The 21,870-nt window shown below is 44.4% G+C and overlaps 1 long non-coding RNA gene across 1 annotated transcript; it reads left to right on the plus strand.

Annotated features, from left to right (window-relative positions):
* The first annotated feature begins 16,455 nt into the window (after positions 1-16,455).
* Positions 16,456-19,780, plus strand: LOC145521349 (uncharacterized). The gene is made up of 3 exons (XR_014065332.1): positions 16,456-16,605; positions 17,378-17,529; positions 18,028-19,780. It is a non-coding gene; the product is annotated as an uncharacterized LOC145521349 (long non-coding RNA).
* Positions 19,781-21,870: the final 2,090 nt, after the last annotated feature.

Genomic DNA, 21,870 nt, shown 5'->3' on the forward strand with positions numbered 1-21,870 from the left:
CACGTCGCAGAAAGACGTCATGGATCATTGAGAGACGGCGTCAGGTCCTAGAGAGGAAAGGCATAAGGGATCAGTGAGAGGTGGCGTGAGGTCCTAGAGAGGACGACCTCAGGGATCAGTGAGAGGCGGTGTCCGGTCCTAGAGAGAAAAGACGTCACGGAGCAGTGAGAGGCGGCGTCACTTCCTAGAGAGGAAAGGCGTCACAAAAAGACGTCATGGATCATTGAGAGACGGCGTCAGGTCCTAGAGAGGAAAGGCGTCACGGATCAGTGAGAGGTGGCTTGAGGTCCTAGAGAGGACGACCCCAGAGATCAGTGAGAGGCGGCGTCAGGTCCTAGAGAGGAAAGACGTCACCGACCAGTGAGAGGCGGCGTGACGTCCTAGAGAGGAAAGACGTCAGGGAGCAGTGAGAGGCGGCGTCACGTCCTAGAGAGGAAAGTGTGGGTCACGACCTGGGGACTGAAGAACAAAGAGGTACTCATAAGCCAAACTCTTAAGGTTGCTATTGCAGGGAATGGCCACAAGGCGGCAGGATTCTTTCATGCCCTGTTGTGATTCCTTGGAAATGAAAGCTTTCGAGTTTTAACTCAGTACTGTAATTTAATACGGAACGTACCTGAAGAAACACCCAAAAGCCTGTGTGTTCTTCCTGAACATTCTTATTTATTTATTTTAATAATTTTATTTATTGGCCATGCCATGCGGCTTGTGGGATCTTTAGTTCCCCGCCGTTCGCCCTCTGCATTGGTGAACAGAATCTTAACGAGTAAACTGCAAGGAAGTCCCCCTGGGCATTCTTTTTTTAAATGAACCTTTATTTTATATTGTAGTAACACTGAGATACTATGTGTTGTTGGTGGCAGGTGAACCGAGTGCATTTTCTATTTTGTTGTTCAGTCGCCAAGTCATGTCTGACTCTTTTTGTAGGAGTGTTCCCTTTTCGCCAGGCCCTGTTACACTGGTAAAACATCTAGTTGTGTGTACATAAGTGTACATAATTATAAATGTCTAGGCACATAGATATATAAATGTCTATATGCATAGATATATAGATATATAAATACCTTGATACACAGAGACATAAATATCTATATACATAGACATAAATCTCTATGTACATACAGATATAAATTATTATTATTATTATTTTAATAAATTTATTTATTTTAGTTGGGGGCTAATTACTTTACAATATTGTAATAGTTTTTGCCATACATTGACATGAATCAGCCATGGGTTTACATGTGTTCCCCTTCCTGGACCCCCCACCGACCTCCCTCCCCATCCCATCCTTCTGGATCATATACAGATATAAATTATTATAGATACATATAGATATTTATATACATAGACATATAAATATCTGTATACATGGAAGATGGTTACACAGTGGAAAATGCAAGAGACAACCTTATAGACAAAATAAGTGATACAGATAGTGGCATTTATAAGAGCATCCTAGGAGAGAGAAACACAAACAATTTCAAACAAAGAGAACAAAGCTTCCTGTAACTAGTTTTAATCTGGTGGCAATAAACCAAGTCCACAGGGGAGTCAGTAGATGATGGCAAATTCTGGAAGGGTCAGATAGTGAAAACAAGTTCAATGTGTCATCTTTGTTTACAAAGTATACCTCATCAATTTATGGATTCATACCTGTTGATACCTCCTTAAGTATGTATCATGCTATATATATCCTCACATGCCCACATCCAAACTGTTTCATCTCAAGTCATTTCAAGCATAATTCCAACTTATTGCAACTCTAGCTAGTCAATTGTTGCAATTTCACGAAAAAGGCACATTGTAATTCTTTTGTATAGACCAGTCAAGGCTAGGATTTCTGTCTAATGTTTTTTTAGAGGCCTTAGGAATCATTGAAAATTTCAACTCTTCTTCCTGCTTCACCTTGTTCTGATTCAGTTGACATGGGAAAAGCTATGGAAAGAGTGTTTAATATAATCTGAACTCACCAGGTATCTATTATTTGGTATACATGAAGATCTGAGAAGTAGACTTGGATGGATAAAAAAAAATTATTGTGAATGTAGAACATAATTAGAAATTGCGGGAGTCATTTGACCAGAGAACAATCACAATGGATCAACTTTATCTCCCACACTCATGAGGACAAGTTTATGTTGGTAATAACATCAGCAACTGAGGAGTTAAAGTGTTATCACTGTGAAAAATGATTATGAAAAGAAATCTATGAAATGTTTAGAACACAACTTTCCAAGAGGCTTTAAATTTCATGTAACTGTTTTATTATTTGACATCTTGAGTGGATTACAGACTCTGTGTAAGTTTTACAGGCTGTTCAAAGTAACATTCTATTCCATCCTGGAATGAATACATCACCTTTTGATTCAGGCCCTTGTGACACACTTAATCAGACTTAGAGACAATCTATGTTGGAGAGTGCTCTCCAGTTTGCACATACCAGCTGCAGATCTGACAAGAAACAGTTACTCTCACGTGGTTGTTGCTGTTCAGTTGCTAAGCTGTGTCTGACTCTTTGTGACCCCATGGACTGCAGCACGCCAGGAATCCCGGTCCTTCACCATCTCCTGGAGATTGCTCAAACCGCTGTCCATTGAATTGGTGATGCCATCGAACCATCTCTTCCTCTGTCATCCCCTTCTCCATTTGCCTTCAGTCTTTCCCAGCATCATGGTCTTTTCCAGTGGGTTGGCTTTGCACATCAGGTGGCCAAAGGATGGGAGCTGTGGTTTCAGCATCAGTCCTTCCTATGAATATTCAGGACTGATTTCCTTTAGGATGGACTTGTTTGATCTCCTTGCAGTCCAAGGGACTCTCAAGAGTCTTCTCCAGCACCACAGTTCGAAAGCATCAGTTCTTCGGTGCTCTGCCTTCTTCGTTGTCCAACTCTCACATCCGTACATGACTCCTGCAAAACCCAGCAGCTTTTACTCTCACATATGGGACATCAAATTTGCTTTCACATATTGCCTGCTATGTTTAGACTCTCAGTTCATACTTCATGTAACCATGTAGTGTTGTATTTAAATCCAATTTGAAACAAAGCTTTAAGAATGTTTTGCCTACTAGTAGCGTTCTATTTTCACCAGCACCTCTTACCTTGGTGTGACATCTCCAAACCCAGAAATTCTTACATGTTGATATGAAGATCAATTTCATTTTAGCAGAGTTTGAACAGAGAAGTGACAAAATCAGGATGCCTATTTTATCAGATTTCTCCAGGCAGAAAATTGAAGCTTGTTGCTGTTCAGTCACTCAGTCGTGTCCAACTCTTTGCGACCCCATAGATTTCAGCACGCTGGGCTTCCCTGTCCTTCACCATCTCCCCGAGTTTGCTCAAACTCATGTCCATTAGGTCGGTGATGCCATCCAACCATCTCGTCCTCTGTCGTCCCCTTTTCTTCCACCCTCAGTCTTTCAAAATGAAACTGTTAGAAGGCAGGGTTCATGCAGCTTATGGGCTCCTCGACTCAATCTTTTTGCAGGAATTTTCTGATGTATTTTTTCAAGTGTGACCTTTCCTTCATATAATAACAAATAAACAGAATTAGAAGAAACTAATTTGAAAGGATGGATTGTTTCTACCCTGACAATCTGAACACAAAGGAACCAGTGGGAACCACAAAGATCTGGGGGCCAGGCTTTTAAGAATATTTTAGGTTGGCAAATAATAACTAATATGCTTTCAATTTCAACAATTTTTATTCTGATAAAGAATACCCTTTTCTAGAAGGCTTCCAGTGTGGTACCTCCTCCTGGAAGCCTTGGGTGATGGAATCAGGGCACTTTCTGTCTGTCTGTACAGGACCCTGGGCTCAACTCTAAGAAATCCCTGGATCTCCCCTGGATCCTGACCACCACTTGCCCAAAGACACTGGTAACGGTTTGGTTTTGCCTGTTGGAGTGTTTAATGACAAAGGTTCTTTCAGTTTCCTGGTGTGGGTGACATGTGGAGCCCAGTGATGATTTTTTCTTTAAGAAACTTACTTGCTAGTTCCCACATGAGGGTGAGGCCCCTGTCCAATGATGAGAGACCCTGCATGTGTGTGACCTGGGCCTCCAGGGAGAGCAACCTTATGCTAGTTTAAACCTGACCACGTTCTGTCTACATGGTAGATTTAGACCTCCCTAAGTCTTGTCTAGGGGCTTCCCTGGTGGCTGAGATGGTAAAGAATCTGCATGCAGTGCAGGAGACCTGGATTTGATCTCTGGATCGGGAAGATCCCCTGGAGAAGGGAATGGCAACCGACTCCAGTATTCTTGCCTGGAGAATCCCATGGACAGAGGAGGCTGGAGGGCTACCGTCCATGTGGTGACAAACAGTCAGACATGTCTGAATGACGAACACCTTGACTTTTCAATCCCGTCTGCACTGATTATGTTTAGACAAGACCGCGTGCTTTCTACAGTGATTCCATGTCTTGCCTATTGGAATAGTGTGAGAATATTGACACCGACCGTGTTCTGTGTGCACTAGCACGTGGAGAGCTGGGTGCAGACTGGGCCTGTCCTCTGTCCTGGAAAACTCCGTGCCTGTGTCTGAATGTCAGTGCTCAGAGGCCTGGGGTCTGGAGCTGAGGTGGGCTCCTCTGGGTAATGAGCCCTCTTCTGAGTGGGGTTCCGTGGCCCTCGCAGGGGTCAGGGCTGCAGTAGGGCTCTTAGTCTTTCCTCCTGCCAGGTTCACCTGCCCTGGGGCTCACGGAGACACCTCAGGTGGGCTAGCTGTGATTAGTCCCATTTTCCAGCACATTCAGTTTGAGTAGGAAGGCAGGTTCACCTGGTAAATTGATTCCAGGGTACTGGGATGAGGCCGAAAACCAACGGGCAGCAGGTGAGGTTGCTCCAGTGATCGCCTTCCGGTCGGCCGTCCCTGCTCAGCAGAGACCAGACCTGCCCCTCGTTTCCTAGCCCCACGCCTGGTGTGTTTTCTCAACACCTCAGTGGGAAAACGAAGGACCGAGCCTGCTGGAACCAAGGTAGTGTCTTCAACATTATCGTGACAGCTGTAAAAACAGTATCAGACAAAACAGAAGGGCGGGAGAGGAGGAATTCCCTGGGACAAGTGTGGGGAGAGGAGACCCTATGCTTCTTTCCACCATCCCAGGAGGTTCCAGGAACCCACTCGTTTCCACCTTAGGGGCCCAGCCAGCAGAGACCTGGTGTCCTAACCAAGAGTCATGCGACCCCAGATGCAGGGGCTGGGGATTGTGTGGGTCTCACCCCATCCCCGTAGGTCCGAATCCCGTACTTGGAGACCCTGTGTCTGCTCCTGCCCCTCGGAGATTCCCAACATCTGAATTGAGGGTGTTGCCCTGATTAACCTGTGGTCCTTTTTCTTCTCTTCATCATGGGACATTCACATGAGGTCAGGAACCTTTGAATGGGTTGCTGCTCTGTGTTCTGCTGAGTGAAAACCTTTGGTGGTGTCATATTAATGTCATAGCATATCGCATATCTAATCTATAGGGTCACCACTGTCTGGGGTTCCCCAGATGGATTTCAGGTAATTTAATTTTTATTTTCTATTGGAGTCAAGTTGACTTCCATTGTTTTGTTAGTTTTAGCGGTACAGGAGCTTAATTGGATTTTACATAGAAGCATATCTATTCTTTTTCCATTTTTTTCCTCGTATTATAGATGATTACAGTCTGTTCAGTAGAGTTCCCTGTTCTATTTACTAGGTCCTATTTGATTATTAATTTGTTAGATATTAGTGTGTATAGTTAATCCTAAACTCTTAATTATCCCTTCTTTCTAACTTTCTTTTGATAATCATAGTTTGATTTTCTCAGGCTGTGAAGTCTGTTTTGTATATTAAGTCATTGGTATGAATTTATAGATTGCACCTGTAAGTGATATCTCACATATTTATCTTTCTCTCTGAGTTCCCTCACTTACTGTGATGATTTCTTAGTCCATCCATGCTGCTGACAGCATCCTTATTTCATTCTATTTTATGGTTGAGTAGTATTCCAGGGTATAGATGTACCCCCTAGTCTTCATTATTCTGTCAGTGGACCTTTTGGTGGATTCCATGTCGTGCCTATTGAAATAGTGCTGCCCTGAAAATCAAGGGACGTGTGTCATTTTGGATGGTGATTTTCTGTGGATCTGTGCTTCCCTTGTGGCTCAGCTGGTAAAGAATCCGCCTGCAGTGAGGGAGACTTGGGTTTGACCCCTGGGTTCGGAAGATCCCCTGGAGAAGAGAAAGGCTACCCACTCCAGTGTTCTGGCCTAGTGAATTCCATGGACTGTATAGTCCATGGGGTTGCAAAGGGTCAGACACGACTGAGCTAATTTCCCTTCACTTTCTCTGGACTTAAGCCCACGAGTGGGATTGCAGGGTCATATGATACCTCTATGTCTTGTGTTTCTTGGAAGCTCCATACTGTTTTCCATAGTGGCTTCACCATTTACATACTCAAAAAGCTTGTAGGAGGATTTCATTTTCTGTATATTCTTTGCAGATCTTTTATTTTATTTATTTATTTTATCTTTATTTTTTGTAGATCATTTTGATGATAGCTACTGTGACCAGCGTGAGGTGATACCTTATGGTAGTTTTGATTGGCATTGATTTAATAATGATTGGTGTGGAGTATCTTTCCATGTGCTTTTATTATTTTATACTTTGTGAGTACAATTTACCTCTTGAAAATGGCTTCTTTTGGAATTCTTTTCTGATGAAATACCTGGGACATTTCTTGAGGGCAGATGTCATTTAAAGCCCTGTCAAGTTTGTGACTATTTAGAGCCCTTCAGCACCTGTTTTATGGCTTGTCTGCTCGCTCAGTGGTAAAAGAATCCACCTGCAATGCAGGAGACTTTCAGGAGGCCTGGGCTCAATCCCTGGGTTGGGAAGATCCCCTGGAGAAGGAAATGGCAAACCACTCCAGTATTCTTGCCTAGAGACTCCCATGGACAAAGGAGCCTGGCCGGCTACAGTCCATGGGGTTGCAAAGAGTCGGACACGACTGAGCAACTAAACAACAACAACTGCACCAGTTTTGACATGTACATCTTGGTCTGTACCAGCTAATTACTCCTCCACCCCCTGCCGCCTTTCCATTTGGCCACCTTTCCATACGTTTCTGAGTCTGTGAAACTGTTTGCCTTTTGTAATGACGTTCATTTGTATCCATTTTTAGATTCCACAGAAGTGATACTCTCTATTATCTGACTTTCCCTTTCTCAGTTATTTCACTTAGTTTGATCTCCTCTAGTTTCTTCCCTGTAACTTGAAATGGCATTATTTTACCCTTCTTTATGTCTGAGCAATATTGCATTGTGTATATGTGCCTCATTCTCTGTGTCCGTCTGTCTGTCCTTGCTCACTGAAGTCGCTCCCTTGTCTTGACTGTGGTACCCGGCGCTGCCGTGATCTGTGGAGTGCAGGTGTCTTTTAAAATTTTGCATTTTTTTCTGGATCTCCTTCTAGGTGGTGGATTTCTGGGTCACTGGGTACTTCTGTGTTTAGTTTTTAAAAGAACTGCCATAATGTTCTCCCTAATTGGTGTACCGATTTACATTCCCACCAACAGTGTAGAAGGGTTTCTTTCTCTCCACACCCTCTGCAGAAATTATTGTTGTAGGTCTTTGATGTGGCTATTCTGACCAATGTGAGGTGATGCCTCATTCTACATTTGATTTGCCTTTCTCAAAGAACTAGTGATGCTGAGCATCTTTTCATGTGCTTTATGACCGTCTCTATGACTTCTTTAGAGAAACATTCATTTAGACCTTTGGCTGATATTTTTGTTGAGTTTTTTTTTTTCTTTAGCTGAGGTGTACTAATAATTTGTATGTGTTGGAGAGAAAGTTCTTGTGGAATCAACCCTGAATATTCATTGGAAGTGGAAGGACTGAAGCCGAAGCTCCAATCTTTTGGCCACCTGAGGCAAAGAGTCGACTCATTGGAAAAGACCCTGATGCTAGAAAAGATTGAGGATGGGAAGAGAAGGGGCAGCAGAGGATGAGGTGGTTGGATGGCCTTACCCACTCGACAGACATGAGTTTGGGAAAACTCCCAGAGACAGTGAGGGACAGGGAAGCCTAGCGTGCTGCAGCCCATGGGGTCACAAAGAGTCAGACATGACTTAGCAACTGAACAACTACAAAAACCTGGATCTTCCTGAATATTAACTGCTTAGCAATTCAGCTGGCATTTAATATTCAGCTGCACAGTATGAAAAGACAAAAAGATATGACACTGAAAAATGAACTCCCCTAGTTGGTAGGTGCCCAATATGCTACTGGAGAAGAGTGAAGAAATAAATCCAGAAGGAATGAAAAGGCGAAGTCAAAACAGAAACAGTTGTGGGTGTGTCTGGGGGTGGAAGTTAAGTCTGATGCTGTAAAGAGCAATATTGCATAGGAACCTGGAATGTTAGGTGTATGAATCCAGGTAAATTAGATGTGGTCAAGAAGGAGATGGCAAGAGTGAACATTAACATTTGAGGAATAAGTGAACTAAGATGGATGGGAATGAGTGAATTTAATTCAGATGACCATTATATCCACTACCGTGGGCAAGAATCCCTTAGAAGAAATGGAGTAGCCCTGATAGTCAACAAAATAATGTGAAATGCAGTACTTGGCTACAGTCTCAAAAACAACAGAATGATCTCTGTTCATTTCCAAGGCAATTCATTCAATATCAAAGTAGTCCAAGTCTATGCCCCAACCTCTAATACTGAAGAAGCTGAAATACCGAGTCTATGAAGACCTACAAGACCTCCCAGAACTAACACCAAAAAAAGATGTCCTTTTCATCATAGGGACTGGAATGCAAGTTTTCTATGAAATCTCTACTCCCCCCCCCCAACTTTATGCCTTAGAAGGTAGAGCAGAGTGGTGAGCATCAGGTCCATGTGAGTTATTTATATCAGATACACTTTTCTGTGAATATAAGCAGGAAGATAGGAGATAAATTTTATGGATTGTCTCTTAGAGACAAAGATTTCTGTGCATACGTCGAAGGAAGGAATGAAGGAAGGAAGGCAGAGGATTTTCCTTGTGGGTTACTTGTTACGTATATTGATTTCATGTCAATTTAGGTATGGACCTCCTAATGCATCCCATCCCTTCACTTCAATTTTTTTCTGGAACCACTTGTTTGATTTGAATTCTCAGAGTCTCTTTCAGAATTGGAAATTTGTTGACTCGTACATCTCTTTTTTAGCTTACCTCATACACCATGTTCTACCTCTGCCTTAGTGTATGATCCTTCAAACTCCATCCCTGTGACTACCAGTGTCATAATTCCCTAACTTCAGTGGCAGTTTTATATGAGTGAGAAATAGTCTACTGTATACATGCAGCACATCTTGTTGTTCAGTTGCTGAGTCATATCCGACTCTTTGTGACCCCATGGACTGCAGCATTCTAGGCTTCCCTGTCCATCACCAATGCCCAGAGCTTGCTCAAACTCATGTCCATTGAGTTGGTGATGCCATTCAACCATCTCATTCTCTGTCGTCCCCTTCTCCTCCTGCCTTCAATCTCTCCCAGCATCAGGGTCTTTCCCAATGAGTCAGTTCTTTGCATCATGTTACCAAAGGATTGGAGTTTCAGCTTCAGTATCAGTCTTTGTAAATAATATTCAGGACTGATTTCCTTTAGGATTGACTGGTTTGGTCTTCTTGCAGTCCAAGGGACTCTCAAGAGTCTTCTCCAACACCACAGTTCAAAGGCATCAATTCTTTGGCAGTCAGCTTTCTTTATGGTCCAACTCTCACATCCATATATGACTACTGGAAAAACCATAGCTTTGACTAGACAGATCTTTGTCAGCAAAATATTGTCTCTGCTTTTTAAAATGCTGTCTAGGTTGGTCATAAATTTTCTTTCAAGGATCAAGCATCTGATAATTTCATGGCTGCAGTCATCATCTGCAGTGATTTTGGAGCCCCGAAAAATAAAGTCTGTTATTTTTCCATTGTTTCCCCATCTATTTGCCGTGAAGTGATGGCACCAGATGCCATGATCTTTGTTTGTTGAATGTAGAGTTTTATGACAGCTTTTTCACTCTCCTCTTTCACTTTCATCAGGAGGCTCTTTAGTTCCTCTTCACTGTCTGCCAAAAGGGTGGTGTCATCTGTATATCTGAGGTTATTGATATTTCTCCTGGAAACTTTGATTCCAGCTTGTGCTTCATCCAGCCCAGCATTTCACATGATGTAATCTGCATATAGTTAAATAAGCAGGGTGATAATGTACAGCCTTGATGTAGTCCTTTCCCCATTTGGAGCCAGTCCATTGTTCCATGTCTGGTTCTAACTGTTGCTTCTTGACCTGCATACAGATTTCTCAGGAGGCAGTTCAGGTGGTCTGGGATTCCCATCTCTTGAAGAATTTCCCACATTTTGGTGTGATCCACACAGTCAAAGGCTTTGGCATAATCAATAAAGGAGATGTTTTTCTGGAATTCTCTTGCTTTTTCTATGATCCAATGGATGTTGGCAATTTCATCTCTGATCCCTCTGCCTTTACTAAATCGAGCTTGAACATCTAGAAGTTCATGGTTCATGTACTGTTGAAGCCTGGCTTGGAGAATTTTGAGCATTACTTTGCCAGCATGTGAGATGTGTGCAATAGTGCGGTAGTTTGAACATTCTTTGGCATTGTCCTTATTTGGGATTGGAATGAAAATTGACCTTTTCCAGTCTTGTGGCCACTGCTGAGTTTCCAAATTTGCTGGCATATTGAGTACAGCACATTCAAAGCATCATCTTTTAGGATTTGAAATAGCTCAACTGGAATTCTGTCACCTCCACTAGCTTTTTGTAGCAATGCTTCTTAAGGCCCACCTGACTTCACATTCCAGGATGTCTGGCTCTAGGTGAGTGATCACACCATCATGGTTATCTGGGTCATGAAGATCTATTTTGTATAGTTCTTCTGTGTATTCCTGCCATCTCTTCTTAATATCTTCTGCTTCTGTGAGATCCATACCATTTCTGTCCTTTATTGTGCCCATCTTTGCCTGACATGTTCACCTGGATCTCTAATATTCTTGAAGAGATCTCTAGTCTTTCCCATTCTGTTGTTTTCTTCCATTTCTCTGCATTGATCCCTGAGGAAGGCTTTCTTATCTCTGCTTGTCCTTCTTTGGAACTCTGCATTCGAATGGGTATATCTTTCCTTTTCTCCTTTTTCTTTCGCTTCTCTTCTTTTCACAGCTATTTGTAAGGCCTCCTCAGACAACCATTTTGCCTTTTTTGCATTTCTTTTTCTTGGGGAAGGTCTTGATCCCTGTCTCCTGCACAATGTCACGAATCTCCATCCATAGTTCTTCAGGCACTCTGTCTATCAGATCTAAGCCCTTGAAACTATTTCTCACTTCCACTGCAGAATCGTAAGGGATTTGATTTAGGTCATACCTGAATGGTCTAATGGTTTTCCCTACTTTCTTCCATTTAAGTCTGAATTTGGCAATAAGGAGTTCATGATTGGAGCCACAGTCAGCTCTTGGTCTTGTTTTTTGCTGACTGTATAGAGCTTCTCCATCTTTGGCTGCAAAGAATATAATCAGTCTGATTTCGGTATTGACCATCTGATGATGTCCATGTGTAGAGTCTTATCTTGTGTTGTTGGAAGAGGGTGTTTGCTATGACCAGTGCGTTCTCTTGGAAAAACTCTGTTAGTCTTTGCCCTGTTTCATTTTGTACTCCCAGGCCAATTTTGCCTGTTCTTCCAAGTATCTCTTGACTTCCTACTTTTGCATCCCAGTCCCCTATGATGAAAAGGACATCTTTTTTGGGTGTGAGTTCTAGAACATTTTGTAGGTCTTCATAGAATAATTCAGTTTCAGCTTCTTCAGCATTGCTGTTTGGGGCCTAGACTTGGAACTGTGATATTGAATGGTTTGTCTTGGAAATGAACAGAAATCATTCTGTCATTTTTGAGACTGCACCCAAGTCCTGCATTTCCAACTCTTCTGTTGACTGTGAGAGCTGCTCCATTCTAAGGGATTCTTGCCCATAGTAGTAGATATAATGGTCATCTGAGTTAAATTTGCCCATTCTACTCCATTTTAGTTCACTGATTCCTAAAATGTTGATGTTCACTCTTGCCATCCCCTGTTTGACCACTTCTAATTTACCTTGATTTCTGAATCTAACATTCCAGGTTCGTATGCAATATTGCTCTTTATAGCATGGGATTTTACTTCCGTCACCAGTCACGTCCACAACTGGGCATTGTTTTCACTTTGGCTCCATCTCTTCATTCTTCCTGGAGCTATTTCTCTCCTCTTCTCCAGTGACATGTTGGGCACCTACTGACCTGGGGAGTTTATCTTTCAGTGTCATATATTTTTGCCCTTTCATACTGTTCATGGGATTCTCAAGGCAAGAATACTGACGTGGTTTGCCATTCCCTTCTCCAGTGGACCACATTTTGTCAGAACTCTCCACCATGACCCCTCTGTCTCGGGTGGCCCTACATGGCTTGGCTCATAGTTTCTTTGAGATAGACAAGGCTGTGGTTGTTGTGATCAGTTTAATTAGTTTTCTGTGTTTTGCATTCTACCTGAACAAACAGAAAAGGCCTTGAGTCTCACTACTATTTCCCCGTAAAGCATCACACAAACACCCAATCCAGACTCATCATTTTAGGGTCCACAGTGCACTGCTGGGGGTTCTTAGGCGTTAGAATGCTGCATTCTCGGGCAGGAGGCTGGAACTGGGGTTCCCAGCACCAGGAGAGGGAGAGGCTGCCTGAATAACCTCAGTTATGCAGATGACGGGACCCTTATGGCAGAAAGTGAAGGACTAAATAGCGTCTTGATGAAAGTGAAAGAGGACAGTGAAAAAGCTAGCTTAAAACTCAACATTCAAAAAACGAAGACCTTGGCATTTGGTCCCATCACTTCATGGCAAATAGATGAGGAATCAATGGAAGCAGTGAGAGTGTTTTTTTTTCCCCCTTGAGCTCCAAAATCACTGCAGTTGGTGACTGCAGCCATGAAATTAAAAGACGCTTCCTCCTTGAAAGAAAAGCTATGACCAACCTAGATAGCACGTTAAAAAGAAGAGACATACTTTGCTGACAAAGGTCCGTCTAGTAAAAGCTATGGTTTTTCCAGTAGTCATGTATGGATGTGAGAGTTGGACCATAAAAAAACTGAGCACTGGGAATTGATGCTTTTGAACTGTGGTGTTGGAGAAGACTCTTCAGAGTCCCTTGGACTGGAAGGAGATCCAACCAGTCCATCCTAAAGGAAATCAGCTCTGAATATTCATTGGAAGGACTGATGCTGAAGTTGAAGCTCCAATACTTTGGCCACCTGATGCAAATACTGACTCACTGAGAAAGACCCTGATGCTGGGAAGGATTGAAGGCAGGAGGAGAAGGGGATGACAGAGGATGAGATGGTTGGATGGCATCACTGACTCAATGGACATGAGTTTGAGTAAGCTCCAGGAGCTGGTGATGGACAGGGAGGTCTGGTGTGCTGCAGTCCATGGGGTCGTAAAGAGTTGGGCAAGAATGAGTGACTGAACTGAGCGGAAATGAGGCAAAAAGGGCCTGACTTCCTCAGCTTTACCCTACTCTGGCGATCCCAGAACCTCTTATTTAAAAATAGGAATTTTGCTTTGGCTCAATTTATAAATTGAAAAAGGTCTGTGCTGAATGCCTTATACAATCTTTGAAGGCATAATAATTTAACTCTGAAATTACAGAACATAGAACTTCCTAAAAGAAATTTCCAGCCAGTGGAGAGGGGAACCCCATAGGGTCATGCTTTGAGAACTGTGCCCCGTCCTATGAGGAGTCCAGGGGCTTATATAAGATGAGGACTTATCGGAGTCAGGACTTAGTGATGAGGAACAGAGGTGTTAGGATCTTGTCAAAAACAGTCCTAGGCTGGTGTCAATAGCCCAGTAATTGAGTCCAGCAGTTAAGTGACTCTGTAGCCTTTGTGATATGTAACTACAAGGGGAAGGGAGTGTTGTGAGGATAAGCAAAGGATAAGATGTGCAACACTGTGTCCTTACATGGCAGGGAGAGAGACAGAGAGACACACAGGCAGAGCAGACAGTATTTTAGAGAGAATTTGCTGAGAACAGAGGACTGAGGTAGGGAGGGCCACTGATGAGACAGCGGGCAGACTTCCTGACCGACCAGGAAGAGGTGATCTCTTTCATGGGCTTGAGGCAATTGTTATAGTCTCAGGACAAAGAAAGTTCCTATGAGATGGGATGGTGTTCTCATTGGTTTGGGGGTCTTTTGATTGACCACCTTGCCTAATATGGAGATTGGAACTTGCTATTTAGGGACAGAATGTGAAGTGAAAAGTGAAGTGAAGTCGCTCAGTCATGTCTGACTCTTCATGACCCCGTAGACTGTAGCCTATCAGGCTCCTCTGTCCATGGGATTTTCCAGTTGAGAATATTGGAGTGGGTTGACATTTCCTTCTCCAGGAGATCTTCCTGACCCAGGGATTGAACCTGGGTCTGCTGCATTGTAAGCAGACAGTTTACCGTCTGAGCCACCAGGGAAGTCCAAGGGACAGAATGACGAATGACAAACAGAATGGCCCATGAATGGCCCATGGGCTCAGAATGGCCCAGAATCAGTGGTTGCCATGGAGCTTAGCTAATTCTGGAAATATTGCCCTATGACCCCAGCATGCGGTTCCACAGTTCATGCTTCAGAAGGACCACGTTGAGATGGGGTGTAAGATTCACCGTGCGGGCAGGGAGCTTTGTTAGGGCCTGATGGAGGGATCAGTCTTGAGCCAAGGTTGTGGCCCTAGAGGGAAATCAGTGTGGGGACTGGCCATAGGCTCTGGCGGGGGAACTGGCAGTCACTGGGGCACAAGGAAGTGGGAGACTGGGAGGCCCTGGGCGTCTGGGCTCAGCAACCAGGGGAGGTCGGGCCTGCCTCCTGGGTGTGGGAGCAGCAGGGTCACAGACCTCTGTGAGGCCTCTTGGCCCTCAAGGTGAGACGGGGATGCGGTGGCTGGACAGATGCACCTGGTCTGGGAGAGGGTCCAGGCTGGAAATGTCACTGCAATCGTCGCAGGAATAGGAGAGGCCGGGCGGGGGCGTGTGGGTCATAGCCGACTCCATGTGGGTGACTGTGGTGCAGTCCTGGTGGAATCAACTCAGAGCCAGAAAGGGCTGCCTGTCAGGAGCTCAGCTTCTTTCTCTGTTCCCATAAAACCCCCGTGTCAGAGTCTGAAACCCTATCAGGAGACTTCTGAGCCCAGTGTTGCATGGTTTCATCAAAGGGCGTGTGACCATGCTCGGTCATGTCTGACCCTGGGGACTGTAGCCTGCCAGGCTCCTCTGCCCTTGGAATTTTTCATGCAAGAATACTGGAGCGGGCTGCCATTTCCTCCTCCAGAGAATCTTCCCAACCCAGGGATCAAATCCCCTTCTCCTGTGTCTCCTGCATTGGCAGGTGGGTTCTTTACCACTGAGCCACCTGGGAAGCCTGTTCATCAAAGGGTCCCTGGGAAAACAGAACTACTGCTGGCCCCACCCGTGTCCTCACTGGGAATGAGTCCCATCAGGGCCCCGGGGCTCACAGACAACAGGGAGCTCTTGCCCTCAGGACTGGCTCCTCCTTCCAACCAGCTGCTGGTTAGAGGCCCAGGCATCCCCATCCTGGCTCCAGCCTTCAGGGCCTGGCTTCTGGGATAGCTTAAGGGTAAGGAAGACCCTCACACTCCTGTACCTGCCTGGGGTCAAAATGTCTTAAAATCTGAACTTCGCAGATCATGGAGGGCTGAGTGTTTCCAGCGGGTATGGGGGAACCATGGGGCGTGAGGTTCCTGCGTGTGCAGGGCCTTCCCAGTGCAGAGGTCTGTGCGTTTTCCCAGCCAGTCAGCTCCCCACGTCATCCTCCCAGGAAGCCCAGACCCAGGGTCACCAGGGCAGGGGCCCTCTCTCCCTTTATGTGTAGCTGTCAGTCCCACAGTGAGGAACCCGGTGCCCACCCTCCGCCGTTTCTCTGTGTGCTGCTCCTTTCCAGATGACATGTTCAGAGGTTTGAGCATTCTCAGCTGCCACACCCTGGAGAGACCTCTGTAAAATCAAGCCCACTGTTTATGAAAGCTCCATTTTGCCTTTAGTCTACAGATTCTGCTCATTTCCAAAGCTGTCAGCGCCTTTTGCCTCATCCCGCACAGTGAGGTTTTTCTATGTAGTTCTATTACAGTCAGATGCGGTGTCCCATTGTGTGTTCCACTCCTACACCCAAAATAACTAAAATCAAATAGATTATAATCGACCCCTTGGGCTATACACATCTGCAGGCTCAGACAAATGCATAGTGACAGGTATCCACTCTAAAGTATCACATGGAATCCTTTAAACCCCCACCCCATGCTCTGCTTATTATCTGTGTAGCTTTGCCTCATCCAGGATGTCATAAATGGGGTCACAGTGATGTAGGAGATAGCTGGGCTCCAGGTTAGACGCTAGCAACTGGCCTCCTGTTTGCATTTCACGGGGCATGAAGAAGTGGGCTTCAGCTGGATACTCACAACGGTTAGCATTTTCTGAGACAAGGGACAGCTGGACTTCGGTTACGGCATTTACAGTCAGCCTCCTGTTTGCCCTCTGAAATGGCAGTAGCAACAGCAACAGGGTAAATAGCCAGGGTTTGTCTCTTGGAAACACCTTAAAGTAACAGCCATGGCAATAGTCAAGGTAATAGTCAAGGCAAGGACAAAGAGGGGCAAAACCCTGTGTGAGAAGAGGAGTCAGGAATCGCTGCTCCCCCTCTTTTGGGACAAAGGAGACACTCCTCATGCACAGGAAGGCTCTTTGTGGGTTGAAAGTCTGGGGACAGTGCCAGGCCAGAATGAGTCTGGCGCCTCCCTTCACTTTGAGGTCCATCTTGGCTGAGGGGTGTGTGCACACCAAGGGGAGGGTCCCAGCTTAGATCAGGTTGAAAAAGAAACCAGATAACTGGCTGAAGGAAGACAAAGACCCGGAAGATCCGACCTGTATGAATGACTTAACAGCCTCTTTACTGCGCTGCTCCTCCCCGGGGGCGGGGGGGGGGGGGCTGCCCACACACTTTCTCTCCGGATGCGCGTCTCTGCCTTGCTTCTGTCTCAACTAAACAAATTGTTTCTCTCTGTGCTCTCCCACTTGTTGTTACGCTATGTCTATGATAATGAATTTTATACTTGCATTTACAGTCTCTGCCTCCCGGATAAATGCGTTTTTCCCTGGGACAAAGAGTCAAGGGAAAACATCTTCTAGCCTGTAGCCCTTGCTGCTCTGGTGTCTAGGATTCCTGGTTTTCATCCAGGCTGGCCGGGTTCAGTTCCTGGGCAGGGAATTAAGATCCCGCTTCATGCCCTGCTCACTGTCTTAGCAAGTCCAAGCTCACTCTGCTCGTCTCACAACAGGCCAATGAATCCAAGAGACGAAGTGTCGAGGCAAGGAAGAGACTTTAATTGGGGAACCAGCTGACCGAGAAGATGGCAGGCTAGTGCCTCAAAATATCCATCTTGTCAGGGCCTGGTGGCCACGCTTTTTTATGGGTCAGAAATGGAGGGAGGTGAGGAAACAAAACAAGAAGACTTTTCAATCCTTGCAGATGTCTCCTAGAATGGCAAGCCTCAGGCAGGGGGATGTGTTAGTCTCACTTCCTTACAGTCCTTCATAGGGGGCTCAGATTATCTCCCAGAGGCAGGCCATTATGTATATTTATTATAACAAAAAAGAGTTACAGTCATAGAAGCAGAGCCAGTGTAAATTTAAAATTAACCCTCCCTGGTTACAACTGCTGCCTCGTTGAGTTCAATAGTGTGTGCAGCTTCTTTACACTGGATTCTTTCACTAACAGTGTATGAGTTGATGGTTTATTCCTTTCTGTTGCTAAGTGGTGTTCCATTGCATATGCTTGTAAAGAAAAACAATTTTCCTTCTACCCTTCCAGATTCTTGGTAGAGACTTCCCCTGTAAAAAAGAAAAAACAGATTACCAGGAGAAAAACAGAAGTTTAATAACCTGTATATCTCCTGTATGGGTTTTCCTGGCGGCTCCGATGGTAAAGAATCCACCTGCAATGTGGGAGACCTGGGTTCGATCCCTGGGTTGGGAAGATCCCCTGGAGGAGGGCACAGCAATGCACTCCAGTATTCTTGCCTGGAGAACCCCCCTGGACGGAGGAGCCTGGCGGGTTACAGTCCACGGAGTCGCACGGAGTCGCAAAGAGTCGGACATGACTGAGCGACTAAGCACATACCTCCTGTATATACAGGAGCTACCCAGAAAAAGTGAGGTACTCCCTGTAACGTCCAAGACCATTATTTAAAATACTATCTTCAGATAAAAACAATAGGAGGAAGTCCCTGGGGGACGGGAAGCCAGTTTTGGCAGGTTATCACGCAAAACACAGTAAAGAAGTGTATGATTGTTTGCAGATTTCAGTCAGGGCTCCTGCACTGAAAAGAGCTACTGGAGGTTTAATCATCCTTCTATTTCTGGTGCAAAGAGGGACAGCCCTTAAATATGGAAATTTTTCTGTTGTAAATGTCTTTCATAGCCAAGGAATTTCCATACAGTTTTCTGAGATTCCTGTTTTTTTTTTTTTTTTTTTTTTAATGAGACTGAAATATTCCTTATGCCGGAAAGGCATATCTTGGGGCAGCATATTCTGTTTGCCTTGACATGGATGTATCCCACTTCGCTTGTGCCTTCATCTGTTGAAGGGTATCCTTATTTGTTCAAGTTTTTAGCTATTATGAGTAGTGCTGCTGTGCATAATTTTATCCTTGTTTGAATTTGGAGATAGGTTTTCAAAGCAGTTGACTAAGTACTGAGCATCCCAAGGTGAGACTTGTTTAGCTTTGGAAAAAACTGCCCAGCTGTGTTACAAAGTGGCTGTACTGGCATCCCACTGTTAGGGGAAGCACACTGACTGAGACCACCCACCCTGCCCAGGCACCATGGTAACCATTTGCATGAGTTGTTTTATGACTGGAGGTCCTGGTAAGGAACAGGGAACTCAGAAGCCACTACCAACCAAAAGAGTTCGGGAAAGGTCAAAAGGAGACACCACATGTCAGACCAGCTCCCAGAATCCTCGCTGGCATCCATCTTGGCTGAACAGGATGTGCACTGTTGTAGCTACGCTCTCCGGAGGCAAACTCACTCAGAAGGACAATGCAAATAGTGGAGAGCAATTTATTACACTGGTGGGTCCAAGGCAGAGTCTCCTCTTAGCCAAGGACCCCGACCAGTTTTTGTGACAACCTTACATACCATAAGAGTACGTGCCCAAACCCACATCCCCAGATTCCTTGAAACTAGTCTGGATAGTGTAAAGGAGAGATACAATCAAGGCTAGCTATGATTTATATGCAGTAAGTCTTAGTTGGATAAACAGAGTAACATATATCAATAGGTATTGTACAGATAATTTGTTTTGCTTTGGGGTAAGTTAGTACACTCCCTTGGTGATGGGATTTCTCGGTACGAGTCCTGAAGGTCTTTTATCTGGGGGTTGGTTTTCCAATTGTTATGTCGTCTCCATGGATACTGGGCACATAATTTAGTGTCCATCAGGTGAGCACCCAGGCATATAGTCCAAAGTTCACAGTGGTTTCAAGATGGAGACTGATTTTCAAGATGGAGTCTGTTCGGCCTACTTTCCTCCTTCAGCACCACCAGGCAGGGCTCTGAGTCAGAATGATTGGCTAAAGACAACCTGGAAACTAATCCCATCACCATAAAACCTGGGTTCCCTTCCCCTACTGCTCTCCAGCCGGGCGCCCTTCCCAATAAAATCTCTTTCTTTGTCAGCACGTGTGTCTCCTTGGACAATTCATTTCCGAGTGTTAGACAAGAGCCCAGTTTCGGGGCCTGGAAGGGGTCCCCCTTCCTGCAACACCACCAGCAATGAAGGAGAGCTTCTGTTGTTCCTCACCCTCCAGCAATTGCTACTGTCATATATTTGGAGCACAGTAGTGCTAATAGGTGCGGTGTGTTATCTCATGATTTTAATTGTTATTCCCTAGTAGTATGATACTTTTGTATAATTTTTGTATGATATTTAGCATCTGCATATCTCCTTTGGCCAGGTGTTTCTGGTTAGATCCTTACCCATTTTTTTTTTTTTTTAAACTGGCGCTATTTTAGAGGTCTTTGTCTATTTTAGGTCCAAATCCTTTATTAGATGTGTGTTTGCAAATATTTTTCTCCCAGTTTGTGGCTTGTCTTTAGACTTTCTGAATAAGGTCTTTCAGGGGAGAAATCTTTAATTTTATAAAGTCTACACTATTTTTATCTTTTGTATATTGGCGTTTTCTGTGTTAAAACTCAAAGCTCATGATCTGCAGACCAAAGCCAAGATCATGTATATTTTCTTATATATGCATGTAATTTTGATTGTTTTGCATTTTAAATGTCTGTTAATGAATCTGAGTGAATTTGGTGTAAGTTTTACAGTTTGTGTTTACAGTCATTTCATTGCGTATGGTTTCCACTCGATTGTTCTGTAACTGTTTTGGAGAAATCATAAGATATTCATCTCTATTTCAGTTTGAATTTCTTATCTGCAGCAGAACCCCACATATCTGCTCCACGGCCCCCTGGGGCCTGCTGCCTCTGAGATCCAGGAAACAGGAGGACCCACCAAACCGAGCCCATCCCTCATCAATGAGGTCAGGCTGTGCGTTATCTCTTCAGACTGTGTTCTTTCACAGAGTAATATGCACGTGAGATTTAACCATGCCTTTTGAGGGTTGGCGATTCATTCCTTTCTACTGATGAGTAATACTCCATTGCATGTGTATGGGAAGAAAAACAATTTTCATTCTGCCCTTCCATAATAAAAGACAAATCATCAGGAGAAAAAAACAGAAGCATACCTCCTCTGTGCTTCCCTGTGGCTTAGTGGTAAAGAATCCACCTGCAGAACAGGAGAGATGGGTTTGATCCCTGGGTTGTGAAGATCCCCTGGAGAAGGAGTTGGCAACCCACTCCAGTATTCTTGCCTGGGGAATGCCATAGACAGAGGATCTGGGGGGATACAGTCCATGGGATCCCAGAGTTGAACATGACTTAGTGACTAAAACAACAAATGCCTACTGTATACAGGGGAGCTACCAAAGAAAACTGAGTCACTCCCTGAAATGTCCTAAGCCATCATCTTAAATACCACCTTCAGCTGAAGACAGAAGATCTTGAGGAATGTGAGAAGCCAGTTATGGAAGGTTATCATGCAAGACACAGTAAAGAAGGATGATTGTTGGTAGATTTAAGGTGGGACCTTTCCATTGATAAGTTACTTGAGTTAATTATCCTTCTATTTCTGGTGCAAACAGGGGCAACCCTTAAATGCAGAGATTTCTCTGTTGTAAATGTCCTTCACAAAAGGCAATTGCTACTTAGTTTACTGAGAGTCCTCTTTTTTTTCCCCTTGAAGCCGACGTAAATAATCCTCACACCAGAGAGGCTTATTTTGGGGGTAGTCTGCTCTACTTGCCTTCAAGTTTTTAACTATTATGAATAGCGCTGCTGTGCCTAAGTTCATTTTCGTTTGCACTTGGGCATGGATTTTTCAAAGCACTTGGGCATGGATTTTTCAAAGCGGTTTCTTAAATACTGGAAATAATGATTGTTGGATCCCAAGGCGAGGTTTGTTTAGCTTCGGGGAAAACCGCCCAACTGTGTTACAAAGTGGCTGTGCATGCGTCCCACCAGCAGTGAGGGGGCATTCCTGCTGATCCTCAGCCTCCAGTAATTGATATTGTTATATATTTAGAATTTAACAGTCCTAATGATATGTGTGATGTGATATCTCATGATTTTAATTTGTAATTCCCTAATGGTGTATGATGTTGAGCGTGTTTTTGTTTTTGACTGTCTGTATACCTTTTTTTGGCTGGTTGTC

Source organism: Giraffa tippelskirchi, chromosome 9 (genome assembly GCF_054371585.1).
Source record: "Giraffa tippelskirchi isolate mGirTip1 chromosome 9, T2T-mGirTip1v1.2.pri, whole genome shotgun sequence".
NCBI lineage: Eukaryota > Metazoa > Chordata > Mammalia > Artiodactyla > Giraffidae > Giraffa > Giraffa tippelskirchi.